Source organism: Nerophis ophidion, linkage group LG03 (genome assembly GCF_033978795.1).
Source record: "Nerophis ophidion isolate RoL-2023_Sa linkage group LG03, RoL_Noph_v1.0, whole genome shotgun sequence".
Taxonomy (NCBI): domain Eukaryota; kingdom Metazoa; phylum Chordata; class Actinopteri; order Syngnathiformes; family Syngnathidae; genus Nerophis; species Nerophis ophidion.
Genome location: NC_084613.1, coordinates 18,611,454 through 18,628,280, shown reverse-complemented (window position 1 = coordinate 18,628,280; position 16,827 = coordinate 18,611,454). Strand labels below are relative to the sequence as shown.

Below are 16,827 nucleotides of genomic sequence, written 5' to 3'. Positions count from 1 at the left end.
TCTTTCCAACGTGTCCTGGGTCTTCCCCGTGGCCTCCTACCAGCTGGACGTGCCCTAAACACATCCCTAGGGAGGCGTTCGGGTGGCATCCTGACCAGATGCCCGAACCACCTCATCTGGCTCCTCTCGATGTGGAGGAGCAGCGGCTTTACGTTGAGCTCCTCCCGGATGGCAGAGCTTCTCACCCTATCTCTAAGGGAGAGCCCCGCCACCCGGCGGAGGAAACTCATTTCGGCCGCTTGTACCCGTGATCTTATCCTTTCGGTCATGACCCAAAGCTCATGACCATAGGTGAGGATGGGAACGTAGATCGACCGGTAAATTGAGAGCTTTGCCTTCCGGCTCAGCTCCTTCTTCACCACAACGGATCGATACAATATATATATATATATATAGTATATATAAAACACCAAACGAAAGTGTTTCGCAATCGTTGCGTCTTTCTCTCTAACCAAACTGAGTCTGAAGTGCGTTTGAATAGGTTTGATTCCCGTCTTGGCGCCGCTCGGAGAGTGCCAGGCGTCGCCGATTAGGCCGCTCGGTGGATTCAAAGAGTTCCGCCGACTTTAAAAAGGAAAAGCTGTCGCCTCGGCATCGCCATCTTTCTCTGCGAGCGCGGAGTGCGTCCGCCTCCTGCTCCTTCTCGCCGCCAGATAATTAGAAGGAATTTCCTCCTCGTCAATGCCACTTATTTACATATCGTTTCACTTTTCTGAGGCCCGCCACGCGGCGACAAGCGACCCAGCGGGGGACCTTTGCACCACGGTTTTCCACACACACGCCGTCTATGTGTTTGCGTGTGTGTGTGTGTTGCAGCTGCGTGCTGCCTCTCTATGCACAGCAGGGGGGGGGGGTCGCGAGGGCTGAAGACCTCCTCTGCAGGTGCACCGTCTTCCTGCTAGCTGCCTTCTTTCTTTTCTCCTTCCCTCTGAACATCACATTCACTCGCCCCAGTACAAAAGTGACTCTGATGCCTGTTTAAAACTCAGCGCCATCTGAAAAAAGACTAATGAATACACACACACACACACACACACACACACACACACACACACACACACACACACACACACACACACACACACACACACACACACATACACACACACACACACACACACACACACACACACACACACAGCTGTGTCTCACAGTACAGCACCATCTATTGGTCCTCCGTGTGCGGTGCAGTATGTTGGATGCTATACCAACAACCTCACACTGGAATTTAATACATCAGGAACATCCATCCATCCATCCATTTTCTACCGCTTATTCTCTTTCGGGGTCGCGGGGGGCGCTGGCGCCTATCTCAGCTACAATCGGGCGGAAGGCGGGGTACACCCTGGACAAGTCGCCACCTCATCGCAGTACATCAGGAACAGTAAAAAAAAAATAAAAAAATAAAAATAAAAATAACAAATTAAAAAAAATAAAATAAATAAATAATATATATATATATATAGTAATGATTCTTAATTGATAAAAATTATATATATCTTTTTTTTTCTTTTTTTAAATCTCTCTTGTCCAGCCCTAATGAATACTTGCGTCTCAATTGAAGTACTCTGCATGATCGTGTCATGGCAGGAAATACTACATAATACAACAGTACAAATAATAGTACCACGGTGTTATTGATAGTCATCTGCTCTAAAAGATCAGGCCAAAGACGAAGCAAATATTTACTGACGAAAGAGAGTACGTGCGCCCACTCCGTCTACTTAAGTACACACATTAAGTGCATACGTTAAGTGTGCAAAGTAGGTGCGCTTACTTACAATTAGTTCAACTTATTGTACTTATTTACCTACTTATACTTACTTACACTTATGTTCCTAATTACTTACTTACAATTAGTTCAACTTATTGTACTTATTTACCTACTTATACTTACTTACACACATTTTCCTAAAAACTTACTTACACTTACTTATTTACAATTAGTTAACTTATTTACCTATTTATACTTACTTACACTTAGTTATTTATTTACCTAATTACTTACTTATACTTACTTACCCTTACTTACTTACACTCGCTTATTGTACTTATTTACCCACTTGTACTTACTTACATTTACCTAATTATCTACTTACTTCCTTACACTTGGTTCAACTTATTATGCTTATTTACTTACTTATACTTTTTTATTTACATACCAAAATTACTTACTCATACTTACTGACGTACACTTAATTAAACATATTGTACTTATTAACTTACTTATGCTTACTTACCTAATCATTACTTAAACTTAGTTAAAGTTATTTTACTTATTTACCTACTTACACTTACTTACACTTACCTAATTACCTACTTACTTCCTAACACTAAGTTCAACTTATTGTACTTATTTACTTACTTATACTTTTTATTTACTTACCTAATTAATTACTCATACTTACTTACGTACACTTAATTAAAATTATTGGCTTATTTACCTACTTATGCCTACTTACACTTACTTACCTAATTACTTACATACTTATACATCGTTACTTATTTACTTACCACTTACAGTGGCTTATTTTATATTTCAATGTTTTTTTCAAAATTTTACCTATCATGGAATATCCCGAAAAAAGACTTTAAAGTGCCTGATTTTCGCTATCTATTGTATTCCCCCCCCCATTTTCCTGTGACGTCATTTCGTGACGCCAATTAAAAAACATGGCAGATAGAACAGAAAGATATAGCGACATTAGCTCGGATTTCAGCGGCTTAAGCGATTCAACAGATTACGCATGTATTGAAACGGATGTTCGGAGTATGGAGCCAGATAGGGAAAACGAAATTGAAGAAAAAACTGAAGCTATTGAGCCAACGAGGACGAATTCGGCGATCGCCCTCTAACCAACGATTGCATCTTTTGACCACTGGAGCAACTTACCAATCCGTCGATTGGTAAGTGTTTGTTTGGCATTAAATGCGGGTGGAGGGAAAGGCTGGATGCAAATATAGCTACAAATGTACATACAGCTAGTCTAGAAAGCATGTTAGCATCGATTAGCTGGCAGTCATGCCGCGACCAAATATGTCTGATTAGCACATAAGTCAATAACGTCAACAAAACTCACCTTTGTGATTTCGTTGACTTTATCGTTGAAAATGCATCTGCTTTGTGTGTCGCAGGATATCCACACATCTCTGTGTCATCTGTCGTAGCATAGCTGTCGTCGGTAAAATGTGCGTCGGTAAAATGTGCAGAACAAACGAGGGACTTTCGCACCTTTTGACCACTGGTGTACTTGAATCCGTCGTATGGTATGTGCTTGTTTGGCATTAAATGTGGGTGGAGGGAAAGGCTGAATGCAAATATAGCTACAAATGAGGCAAAATGATGAAATATGTACAAACAGCTAGCCTGAATAGCATGTTAGCATCGATTAGCATGCCGTGACCATTGATATGTCTAATCAGCACACTCCAAGTAAGTCAACTTGAATCAGTCCCTGATCGTGTTGTTACACCCTCCGACAACACACCGACAAGGCATGATGTCTCCAAGGTACGGAAAACAGTCGAAAAAACGGAGAATAACAGAGCTGATATGACTTGGTGTGTGTAATGTGTTTGACAAAATGGTGGATTGCTTCCCTTTGTAACGTCACGGGTGAAAGGTCATTGCTCCGACAGCGAACAAATGAAAGGCGTTTCAATCACCAAATTCACCCTTTGAGAGTTCGGAAATCGGTTTAAAAAACATGGTCTTTTTTCTGCAACATCAAGGTATATATTGACGCTTACATAGGTCTGGTGATAATGTTCCCCTTTAAACCATACTTAGTTGCACGTACTTAGCTACTTACATACACTTACTTACAAATATCGATAATTACTTATTTGTTAAAACGTACACTTACTTATGTATACTTAATTATCTACACTTACTTACTTATACTTGATTAGTTGTATTGTAAAATTTGGCGTGGCGTTGTTAAAGGGGAACATTATCACCAAACCTATGTAAGCGTCAATATATACCTTGATGTTGCAGAAAAAAGACCATATAATTTTTTAACCCATTTCCGAACTCTAAATGGGTGAATTTTGGTGAATTAAACACCTTTCTATTTTTCGCTCTCGGAGCGATGACGTCAGAACCTGACGTCACCGAGGTAATAAAGCCACGATTTTCATTTTCTCAAACACATTCAAACACCGCGTCTCAGCTCTGTTATTTTCCATTTTTTTTCGACTATTTTCTGGAACCTTGGAGACATCATGCCTCGTCTGTGTGTTGTCGGAGGGTGTAACAATACTAACAGGGAGGGATTCAAGTTGCACCACTGGCCCAAAGACTCGAAAGTGGCAAGAAATTGGACGAAATTTGTTCAAAATACGAGGGTGTGGGGAAAGCCGACGAAATGGTCCAATCGTTTGTTCCGCACACTTTACCGACAAAAACTATGCTACTATAGAGATGGCAAGATTGTGTGGATTTCCTGCGACACTCAAAGCAGATGCATTTCCAAAGATAAAGTCAAAGAAATCTGCCGCCAGACCCCAATCGAATGTGCCGGAGTGTCTGCACATTTTACCGGCGGTGCTAAGGCAGACATGGCACAGAGATGTATGGATAACCTGCAGATGCATTTCCAACGATAAAGTCAACAAAATCACAAAGGTGAGTTTTGTTGATGTTGTTGACTTATATGCTAATCAGACATATTTGGTCGCGGCATGACTGCCAGCTAATCGATGCTAACATGCTATTTAGGCTAGCTGTATGTACATTTGAAACTATATTTACATCCAGCGTTTCCCTCCACCCACATTTAATGCCAAACAAACACTTACCAATCGATGGATTTAAGTTGATCCAGTGTCACAAGATGCGAAACTTCCGATCGTTTTGTCTGCACATTTTACCGGCGATGCTAAGGCAAACATGGCCGAATAGCGTCAATAGCTATTCGCTCAATAGCTTCAGTTTTTTTTCAATTTCGTTTTCGCTATCTGCCTCCATACTCCAACCATCCGTTTCAATACATGCGTAATCTGTTGAATCACTTAAGCCGCTGAAATCTGAGTCTGAATCCGAGCTAATGTCGCTATATCTTGCTGTGCTATCCACCATTTCTTTGTATTGGCATCCCTATGTGACGTCACAGGAAAATGGACGTTGGCTTCAAAGAGAAACAAAAATCAGGCACTTTAAAGCTTTTTTTAGGGATATTCCGGGATGGGTAAGATTTAGAAAAAAACTTCAAAAAATAAAATAAGCCAATGGGAACTGATTTTTATTGGTTTTAGCCCTTCTGAAATTGTGATAATGTTCCCCTTTATATGGAACACTTGATGCCTCCTCATCACATATTTACAACCTACTTAGAACTGTTTTAGTGAGAGACTAAATAAGCAAATGGGGAGTGGCTGAATGGGGAACATGCAAACATCTCCTCTGCTTTCCATCCCAGCATGTCTGCATCGACAGGGTCACTCCTTGGATAAAAAAGCAGCGAGGCGGCCATGATTTGTGGCGGCTGGTACCTCTTTATGAGCGGCGTTTGGACCGGGCTGCGGCCGGCACCGTTCCTCAGTAGCGTGAGAAAGTGGACACTTTTGTCCACAGGAAAGGCTCTGGGGGGCGAGAGCACGGAGTCCGGATGGAGTGGATTCTAGCCACCTCTGCCGCGATCAACCTGCAGGGAGAAGACGATGAGCGAACAGCGTGACGTCGTAACCGAAGTGGTCTGGATACAAGTCAACACAAAACGCTGCTCGGTCATCTTGGAGACCCACCTGTAGATGGAGGGCTGGTAGAGCAGCGGGTCCTCCAGCACGGTTCCTTCCACAAACTGGTAGCAGATTCCGTTCCGGAAGCTGCAGTAGATCTCCGGACCGCAGCCGTGAGCGTGGAACACCTGGAACATCTCCACCTCCCGCTGGCGGTCCACAAAGAGCTCCGTCTTCTTTCCGTAGAGACGCACCAGAACCGTGTCGGACTGGTCCACGGAACAACCCAGGAGGCGGTTGGTGAGGCCCTCGGTGAAGGTCTGCAGGCGAGGGACAAACAGGGATGATGCAACACTTGTGTAAATACTGTAAAATAAATCTGGAGATTTTACTGTGAAAAATTGGCAGCTCGCGCCTTAGAATTGTACCGTATAATTTACACGGGGTTTTTTTTACATTTAATTACTGTAAATTTAAAAATGGTACCACTGTTTTTTTTACTGTAAAATTCTGGTAACTGAACTGCCACATTTTGTTTTTTCACCGTAAAATAATTGGTTTTTACAGTGCTTCACTGTAACCGGAAAAACGGTATTAAAGTAATTTTTCCGGTAAAAAAGTAAAAATGGACAAAAAACTGGTACCCCGTCACCTCAATTTTACAGTCAAATTCACATTTTTTTTTACACTGATTTACTGTTAATTGAAAAAGAATACTGCTTCTATTTTACGGTAAAATTCTAGCGACTGAGCTGCCAGTTTTTTTTCTGTAAAATCCAGTTTTTTTTTTTACAGTCAGTTTTCACTCTCAATTGAAAACTTGATTACGTTTTTTTTTTTTTAAACTAAACAAAAACAGGTGTCTCTGTACCTCTTAATTTACAAATGTTTTTTAACAGTGAGTTACTGTAAATTGAACAAAAAAAAAAAGGTACTACTTCTATTTTACGGTAAAATTCTAGCGTCTGAGCTGCCAGTTTTTTACTATAAAATCCAAACATTTTTACAGTGCATTACTGTAAGTTTAAAACTTGATTACTGTTATTATTATTTTTAAACTAAACGAAAACAGGTATCTATGTACCGTATAATTTAAAAAATTTTTTTACAGTGAATTACTGTAAACTGAATAACAGTACTACTTCTTTTTTATGGTAAAAATCTAGCAAATGAGCTGCCATTTTTTACTGTAAAATCCACACATTTTTACAGTGCATTACTGTAAATTGAAAACTTGATTACTGTGTTTTGCTTTTTTAACTAAACAAAAACTGGTATCTCTGTACCATATAATTTACAATGTCGTTGTTTTTTACACTGAATTACTGTAAATTGAAAAACAATACTGCTTCTATTTTACGGTAAAATTGTAGCGACTGAGCTGCCAGTTTTTTCACTGTAAAATCCACAGTTTTTTTTTTTTTTTTTACAGTTAATCACTATAAATTTAAAACTTGATTACTTTTATTTTTATTTTAAACTAAACAAAAACAGGTATCTCTGTACCTCTTAATTTACAATGTTTATTAACAGTGAATTACTGTAAATTGGAAAAAAAAACAGTACTACTTCTATTTCATGGTAAAATTCTAGCAACTGAGCTGCCAGTTTTTTACTGTAAAATCCATACATTTTTACAGTGCATTACTGTAAATTGAAAACTTGATTACTGTTTTTTGTTTTTTTAACTAAACAAAAACTGGTATCTCTGTACCATATAATTTACAATGTTGTTGTTTTTTACACTGAATTACTGTAAATTGAAAAACAATACTGCTTCTATTTTACGGTAAAATTGTAGCGACTGAGCTGCCAGTTTTTTCACTGTAAAATCCACAGGTTTTTTGTTTTTTTTTACAGTTAATCACTATAAATTTAAGACTTGATTACTTTTATTTTTATTTTAAACTAAACAAAAACAGGTATCTCTGTACCTCTTAATTTACAATGTTTTTTAACAGTGAATTACTGTAAATTGGTAAAATTCTAGCAACTGAGCTGCCAGTTTTTTACTGTAAAATCCATTCACTTTTACAGTGCATAACTGTAAATTTAAAACTTGATTACTGTTATTATTTTTTTTTAAACTAAACAAAAACAGGTATCTATGTACCATATAATTAATTTTTTTTTTTTTTTATAGTGATCCACTGTAAATTGAAAAACAGTACTACTTCTATTTTATGGTAAAATTCTAGCAACTGAGCTGCCAGTTTTTTACTGTAAAATCTATACATTTTTACAGAGCATTATTGTAAATTGAAAACTTGATTACTGTTTTGTTTTTTTAAACTAAACAAAAACAGGTATCTATGTACCGACTAATTAAAAACATTTTTTACAGTGAATTGCTGTAAATTGAAAAACAGTACTACTTCTATTTTATGGTGAAAATCTAGCAACTGAGCTGCCATTTTTTACTGTAAAATCCACACATTTTTACAGTGCATTACTGTAAATTGAAAACTTGATTACTGTTTTTTTGTTTTTAACTAAACAAAAACAGGTATCTCTGTACTATATAATTTACAATGTGTTTGATTTTTTTTACAGTAAATTACTCTAAATTGAAAAACAGTACTACTTCTATTTTATGGCAAAATTCTAGCGACTGTTTTGCCAGTTTTTTACCGTAAAATCCACGTATGTTTACAGTTCATTACTGTAAATTGAAAACTTGATCACTCTTTTTTTTTTTTAACTAAACAAAAACAGGTATCTATGTACCGTATAATTTAAAAAAATGTTTACAGTCAATTACTGTAAACTGAATAACAGTACTATTTCTATTTTATGGTAAAAATCTAGCAAGTGAGCTGCCATTTTTTTACTGTAAAATCCACACATTTTTACAGTGCATTACTGTAAATTGAAAACTTGATACCTTTTTGTTTGTTTTTAAAAAACCAAACAAAACAGGTATCTCTGTACCATAGTATTTACAATGGGTTTTTTTGTTGGTTTTTTTACAGTAAATCACTCTAAATTGTAAAACAGTACTACCTCTATTTTATGGCAAAATTCTAGCGACTGAGCTGCCAGTTTTTTACTGTAGAATCCACATGTGTTTACAGTTCATTACTGTAAATTGAAAACTTGATCACTCTTATTTTTTTTAACTAAACAAAAACAGGTATCTCTGTACCGAAAATAAACAATGTTTTTTTTTTACAGTGAATTACTGTAAATTAAAAAACAGTACTACTTCAACAAACTTTGTATTTGCACAGTGAAATTCTGAGCTGTCAGTTATTTTCTGTAAAATCCACAGTTGTTGTTTTGACAGTGTATTAAATTGAAAACTGTATCAAAAACACAAAAAATGGGTCAACTGTACTGTATAATTTAGGGTGTTTTTTACAGTGCATTACTGTAAATGGAAAAACTGTATTACTTTTGTTTTTCCAGTTAAAAATATTAATACATTTTTACATTGAATTAATTGAAAAACCGTATAGTTGTTATGTTTATGGTAAATTCTAGCGACTGGGCTGCCAGTTGTTTTTTTTACCGTAAAATCTACAGTTGTTTTTACAGTACATTACTGTAAATAGTAAAACAGTGCCATTGTTATTCTCGCTGCAAGTTTCTGGTGGCTGTGTTGCCAGTTTTTGTTTTCGTTTTACCTTAAAATCTACAGTCGTTTTTACAGCGCATTACTGTGGAGAAACAATATTACTGTTGATCAAAAAAATGGTGCTTTAGTCGGCAACATCTGACAGTACACCGAATTACTGTAAATTTTATTTCTATGGTACAATGTTAGCGGCTGAGCTGCCAGTTTTTTTTTACTGTAAAATCCAGAGGTTTTTTCTTACAGTGCATTACTGTAAATTGAAAACTTGATTACTGTCATTTTTACATTAGAAAAAAAAAACAGGCTTCGCTGTACCGTATAATTGGTGGTTTTTACAGTGAATTACTGTAAAATGAAAAACAGTACTACTTTTATTTGCAAGGTAAAATTCTAACAACTTAGTTGCCAGTTAGTTACTGTAAAATCCACAGTTGTTGTTTTTACAGTGCATTCAATTAAAAACTGTATTACTGGTATTTTTAGGGTAAAAAAAAAAATAACAGATATCTCCATACCGAATAATTTATGGTGTTTTTTACATTGAATTACTGTAAATCATCAACTTAATTACAACTGAACAGCCCGATTTTTTTTTTTACCGTAAAATTTTCTGGCCATTGTTTTTACAGTGCATTACTGTAAATGGAAAAACGGTATGACTGTTATTTTCCTGGTAAAAAAATAACCCCCCACCGCCCCAAAAAAAACAGAAATCTCAGTCACCTAAATTTTACAGTCGAATTTATGTTTTTTTTACACTGAATTACTGTAATTTGAAAAACCGTACTGCCTCTATTTTACGGTGAAATTCTAGCGACTGAGCTGCCAGTTTTTTGCTGCAAAATCTTTTTTTTTTTTTTTTTTACAGTTTACATTACTGTAAATTGAAAACATGATTGCTGTTATTTTTACAGTTAAAGCAACTAAACAAAAAAAAACAGATATACCAAATAATTTACAATGGTTTTTTTACAATGAATTACTGTAAATTTCATCCATCCATTTTCTACCGCTTATTCCCTTTTGGGGTCGCGGGGGGCGCTGGCGCCTATTTCAAAACAGTACAATTTCTATTTGCACAGTTAAATTCTGACATCAGGACCATGATAAAGTTCTACTTCCAGGACATGCACGTGTGCTTTGCACTGAAGAAGGTGATCACTGGCTGGCAACAACTGGAGGTAGGGAACGCAATGGGATGCTCCATTTCACCCATCCTCTTCGTGGCAGCTTTTGAGGTGATCCTGATCGGGGCAAGGCAGGTGGTGGGTGGTGTCCGGCTGCCTGCAGGCCAGAGGCTACCACCCTAAGGAGCTATATGGACGACATCACCTGCCTGCTACGAACCGCCCCATGCACATCCAGGCTACTTAAGAGGCTGGATGAGCTGATCACCTGGGCCAGGATGAAGTTCAAGCCTCAGAAGTCAAGGAGCCTCTCAATGCGAAAGGGGGAGAGAAACGACCGAGTCACCTTCACCATCAGCGGAGAAGACATCCCACGCATTGTGGATCAGCCCATCGAAGCCTGGGAAGACTCTATACACCTAGTCTCTCAGACAAGGACATGAGAAAAATCATTCTCCAGCAGCTTTCAGAGGGCCTGTCTAAGATCGATGCAAGCCAGCTACCTGGGAAACACAAGGTGTGGTGTTACCACTTCACCCTGTACCCAAGGATGATGTGGCCTATGAAGCTGTTTGAAGTCACGTCATCTGCCGTAAGTCGGATGGAATCCAAAGCCAACTCTTTCATCTGAAAATGGCTTGGCCTGCCACGGTGCTTCTCAGCTGCTGGCCTGTATGGATGGAACTCACTCCAGCTACCCTGAAATCTATCACCCTGGGCTACAGGCAGGAAAAGGCAAGGCTGGTGATGGAGTTAAGGGACTCCTCCGACAGGGCAGTGGCGAATACAAATGCCAGAGTCGAGACTGGAAGGAAGTGGAGGGCCAAGGAGGAGGTCCAGAAGGCGATAGGGAGACTGCAACATCAAGAAGTCGTGGGCATGGTCCAAACAGGCCGGGCAGGCCTTGGATGGAACAATCCACCAATCCTATGGTCCAAGCCAGGCAGGAAGGAGAGGAAGGACCTTGTTGTTGCTGAGATCACCAGGATTGAGCAGGAGGAGCTTAGAGTAAGGTCTGTGGCACAAGGGCAGCAGGGGAGGTGGACAACTTGGGAGGGTGTCTCGAGCCGAGTAATCAGCTGGGCAGATTTCTGGAAACTACCACAGGCTCGGCTCAGCTTCCTCATCAGGGCAACATACGACACTCTCCCGAGCCCCAAAAACCTCCACCAATGGCTTGGCACCGAACAATCCTGCGACCTCTGCTGGACCATCAATGCCTCACTTCAGCATGTTCTGTCAGGCGGCAAAATGGCTCTGACACAGGGTCGGCTCAGATGGCGGCACGACCAAGTACTCAACAAGCTGGTGGAGGTGCTGGAGAAAAGTCGGCAGGAGGCAAACAACCAGAGTCCAGCAGAACGCCAATGCAGGATCCACTTCCAAAGGCAGGGGAACCTGTGACACATTCCAGCAAGAGACCACCCGCCAAATTGTTAACACCAGGGGCAGCGTGGAAGATGGAAGTGGACCTTTTGTAGGCAGCTACAGTTCCAACAGGAGATATGCAGCACCACCTTAAGACCAGATGTGGTGCTGTGGTCTGAAGCTGTGAAGTCAGTAGTACTGATTGAGCTGACAGTGCCATGGGAGGAGGGACTGGAAGCTGCTTACGAGAGAAAGAAGGCAAAATACGCCGACCTGGTCACAGAGTGTAGAGAAAGTGGATGGAGTGTGAGGCTGTATCCGGTGGAGGTGGGATCCAGAGCCTTTGTGGGCAGGACAACACCACGCATGCTCAGGGACTTGGGACTGCGTGGAGCCACCCTGAGCAGATCCACCATGGAACTTTCAGAAGCAGCAGAGAAAGCTAGCCACTGGCTCTGGCTGAAACGACGTGACAAGGCTTGGGGAGCAACATCTAAGTAGGTTTTGCTGCAGGGGGTGTCAGGGAGACGTCCCTGTTCACTGCCCCGCCACCGGGAGATGTTCTGGGCTAAGGGGAGAAACATCAATGAGAGGTGGTCCCCAGCTGAAGACCCTGCAGCAAAACCTTTTCTGGTATGCGGTCAGGCTTAGGCCTGGCTCAGGGAAGAGGACGCCCCTGCCATGCACAGTCCACCACAGGCACCGGTGGAGGTGCGACAGGCCTAAGGCCCGGCAGCAAGACCACCTTGCTGTAATTAAAAAAAAAAAGAGCTGCCAGTTGTTTTCTGTAAAATCCACAGTTGTTGTTTTTACAGTGTATTCAATTGAAAACTGTATCAAAAAGAAACAAAAACAGGTAAACTGTACCTTTTGTGGTTACTACTGTGGTTTTTACAGTGAATTACTGTAAATGGAAAAATAAAAAATAAGTAAATCAGTCGCCAGAATTTCACAGTACAAGTATCACCACATGGGCTCAGGAACACTTCATAAAACCACTGTCAGCAACTACAGTTGGTCGCTACATCTGTAAGAGCAAGTTAAAACTCTACTATGCAAAGACAAACCCATTTAGATTAGATAGTACTTTATGTATTCCGTCAGGAGAGTTGCTTTAGGAAAATTAAAATGTTCAGCACAATCCCATTCAAGATCAGACAAACATTACAGGGAGACAGAACAGGATTGCTGACGGGTCTTGTTAAAAGAAAATGTGATGTAACACATTGGTGAACATGCCCTTTCCCAACTACTTTAGCACGTGTTGCAGTTATGAAATTCCAAGTTAATTATTATTTTCCCCAAAAAATAAAGTTTATGAGTTTGAACATCAAATATGTTGTCTTTGTAGCATATTCAACTGAATCATTGTATTTTGTAAAGAATCTGGGTGTTATCTTTGACCCAACTCTCTCCTTTGAGTCACACATTAAAAGCGTTACTAAAACGGCCTTCTTTCATCTCCGTAATATCGCTAAAATTCGCTCCATTCTGTCCACTAAAGACGCTGAGATCATTATCCATGCGTTTGTTACGTCTCGTCTCGATTACTGTAACGTATTATTTTCGGGTCTCCCATGTCTAGCATTAAAAGATTACAGTTGGTACAAAATGCGGCTGCTAGACTTTTGACAAGAACAAGAAAGTTTGATCACATTACGCCTGTACTGGCTCACCTGCACTGGCTTCCTGTGCACTTAAGATGTGACTTTAAGGTTTTACTAATTACGTATAAAATACCACACGGTCTAGCTCCATCCTATCTTGCCGATTGTATTGTACCATATGTCCCGGCAAGAAATCTGCGTTCAAAGGACTCCGGCTTATTAGTGATTCCCAAAGCCCCAAAAAAGTCTGCGGGCTATAGAGCGTTTTCATACTCTGGAATGCCCTCCTGGTAACAGTTCGAGATGCCACCTCAGTAGAAGCATTTAAGTCTCACCTTAAAACTCATTTGTATACTCTAGCCTTTAAATAGACTCCCTTTTTAGACCAGTTGATCTGCCGTTTCTTTTCTTTTTTTTATATGTCCCACTCTCCTTTGTGGAGGGGGTCCGGTCCGATCCGGTGGCCATGTACTGCTTGCCTGTGTATCGGCTGGGGACATCTCTGCGCTGCTGATCCGCCTCCGCTTGGGATGGTTTCCTGCTGGCTCTGCTGTGAACGGGACTCTCGCTGCTGTGTCGGATCCGCTTTGGACTGGACTCTTGCGACTGTGTTGGATCCATTATGGATTGAACTTTCACAGTATCATGTTAGACCCGCTCGACATCCATTGCTTTCGTCCTCTCCAAGGTTCTCATAGTCATCATTGTCACCAACATCCCACTGGGTGTGAGTTTTCCTTGCCCTTATGTGGGCCTACCGAGGATGTCGTAGCGGTTTGTGTTGTGGTTTGTGCAGCCCTTTGAGACACTAGTGATTTAGGGCTATATAAGTAAACATTGATTGATTGATTGATATATTTACATCGAACACAATTTCCCAACTCATATGGAAACGGGGTTTGTAGCACTGCAGTAGTATTGGCCACTAAATGAGCTGTTCAGTATCGTGGCCACTGATTGGCTCAGCATTGCTACATTGCAATGAATCTCGGTGTCGACATCCGTATCGTATCGGGACAACCCCTTTTGTGTCCGGTGGTCACTTCCCTTCGCCACGTAGCAGAGATGAGAGTTACGGGACACACGATCGACGGAGACCACTCGACCTCTCCTGGCCTCCGGCTGATGCGGTCGACCTCACAAACATCAACTCTATTCCGGAGCCAGATTGGACGCCCTGTTTGAACACGGGGGGGACGATAACTCGCCGTCCCCTTCCTCTTTTTTATTATTAAAGATGTTTCTGGAGAGCACACCGGAATAATGAGGGTTTTAAACGAGTAACGTTGAAGACCGACCTTCACGCGGACGCCTGCGGGGCTCCAGCCAGGCCTCACCGCTCGCAGGACGGCCATGACGCCAACGCCAGGATCCTCCTGGTCGATGTCCACGTCCACGTGGGGAAGACTCATGGTGCGCATTCCCAAACGCCGTTTTCCGTGCAGTCTAAACCTGAAAGGATGTGGTTTGGGTGCGGGAGGCAGAGGCGTGTGGGGGGGCCACGGACAATCCTGAGGTTAACGTTCTTGGGGACATGGTCGTGTCAATCATTAACTCCCCCTGCAAGCAAAGTAGTCAAATCAAATCCACCGTGTTTAATCATTATATAGACATAACTACTATTTTATTAATCAACATCATTATTTATTATTGTTGATATTATATAATGGCACTATTTTATTAATCAACATCATTATTTATTATTGTTGATATTATATAATGGCACTATTTTATTAATCAACATCATTATTTATTAGGGTCCGCCCTGCAATGGCAAAGGACATCCATGTCCTTTGCCATGGCAAGGACCCTATTGAATCTGCTGCGTTTTATTAGGGTCCGCCCTGCAATGGCAAAGGACATCCATGTCCTTTGCCATGCAAGGACCCTATTGAATCTGCTGCGTTTTATTAGGGTCCGCCCTGCAATGGCAAAGGACATCCATGTCCTTTGCCATGCAAGGACCCTATTGAATCTGTAGCGTTTTATTATTATTCTTCTTTCTTTCTTTCTTTCTTCCGCACCGTCGCGCCCCAATTTCACCCTCTTAACATATTTCAAAACTCACCAAATTTGACACACACGTCGATCTTTCATGCCTTCCCAACATATTAGGCAGCCAAATCATAAAAATCAAAATTGCGCAATAGCGCCCCCTAGGAAGAAAAAAAAAAGAGACTGCTTGTAACTTCCGTTAGGAATGTCGTAGAGACATGAAACAAAAACCTCTATGTAGGGCTGACTTATACCTAAATTTCATAATTGTATCTTCTGGGGCAAAAATCAACAAAAATTTTGCAAAACCCTTTCAAAGCAAAATTTTCACAAAAAATGCTATTTTTGCCTCTTTGAGCTGTAATTTGACCCCCTTAAAATGCTTCAAAACTCACCAAACTTGGCACACACATCAGGACTGGCAGAAATTGCGATCTAGTGAAAAAACCAAACCTTAAAACTCAAAATTGCGCTCTACAAAATTTTTTGAATGAAACACAGAAAAAACTGCTTCTAGGAAGAAAACACAGACAAAACTGCTCGTAACTTCCGGTAGGAATGTCGGAAAGACATGAAACAAAAACTTCTATGTAGGTCTTACTTAGACCTACATTTTAATAATTGACAGCTAGCAGAAAAAATCAACAGGAAGTTGGCAATTACCCCTTCAAAATAAAAGTTTTCGTGAAAACCCGTCACCTTTTTCAAATCGAAACTCCTCCCAGTGCGTTTGTCGTTTCGGCTTCAAACTCGCACAGGAGAGAGATTGAACCCTTTTAAAAAAAGTGGTCGGACAAAATTGTGATACGTTTTCCGGTTTTGATTCTACGCGCGTTCAAAGAACCCCTGCGCAAATTTTCCTAAAAAATGTGTTTTTTGCTTCTTTGAGCTGTAATTTGACCCCCTTAAAATGCTTCAAAACTCACCAAACTTGGCACACACATCAGGACTGGCAACAATTGCGAGCTGATAAAAAAACCAAACTCCAAAACTCAAAATTGTGCTCTAGCGCCCCCTAGGAATACAACACAGACAAACTGCTCCTAGGAAGAAAACAAAGACAAAACTGCTTGTAACTTCCGGTAGGAATGTAAGAGAGACATGAAACAAAAACCACTATGTAGGTCTGACCTAGACCTACATTTGAATAATTAACATACTTTGGCAAAAATCAACAGGAAGCTAGATATTTTCACTTCAATACAACAACGGCATTACTTTCACAATGCATTAAATAGTGGGACGAAGGCGTCTTAAGCCCTGGGGCTCGGGGGCAGCAACCCAAGGCGCGCTCGCACCTTCGCACCCTAATTTGACCCCCTTAACATGCTTCAAAACTCACCAAATTTGACACTCACATCGGTATGGAGCGGCAGACCAACTTATTAAGCAACCAAACCCCAAAAATGAAAATTGGGCGCTAGCGCCCCCTAGTAAGAGACAAAACACAGACTGCTTGTAACTTCCGTTA

General features: G+C 40.5%; 1 pseudogene; it reads right to left on the bottom strand.

Moving 5' to 3' along the window:
- Positions 1-16,827, bottom strand: part of LOC133549258 (ethanolamine kinase 2-like) — a 123,223-nt pseudogene that overhangs the window by 43,987 nt on the left and 62,409 nt on the right.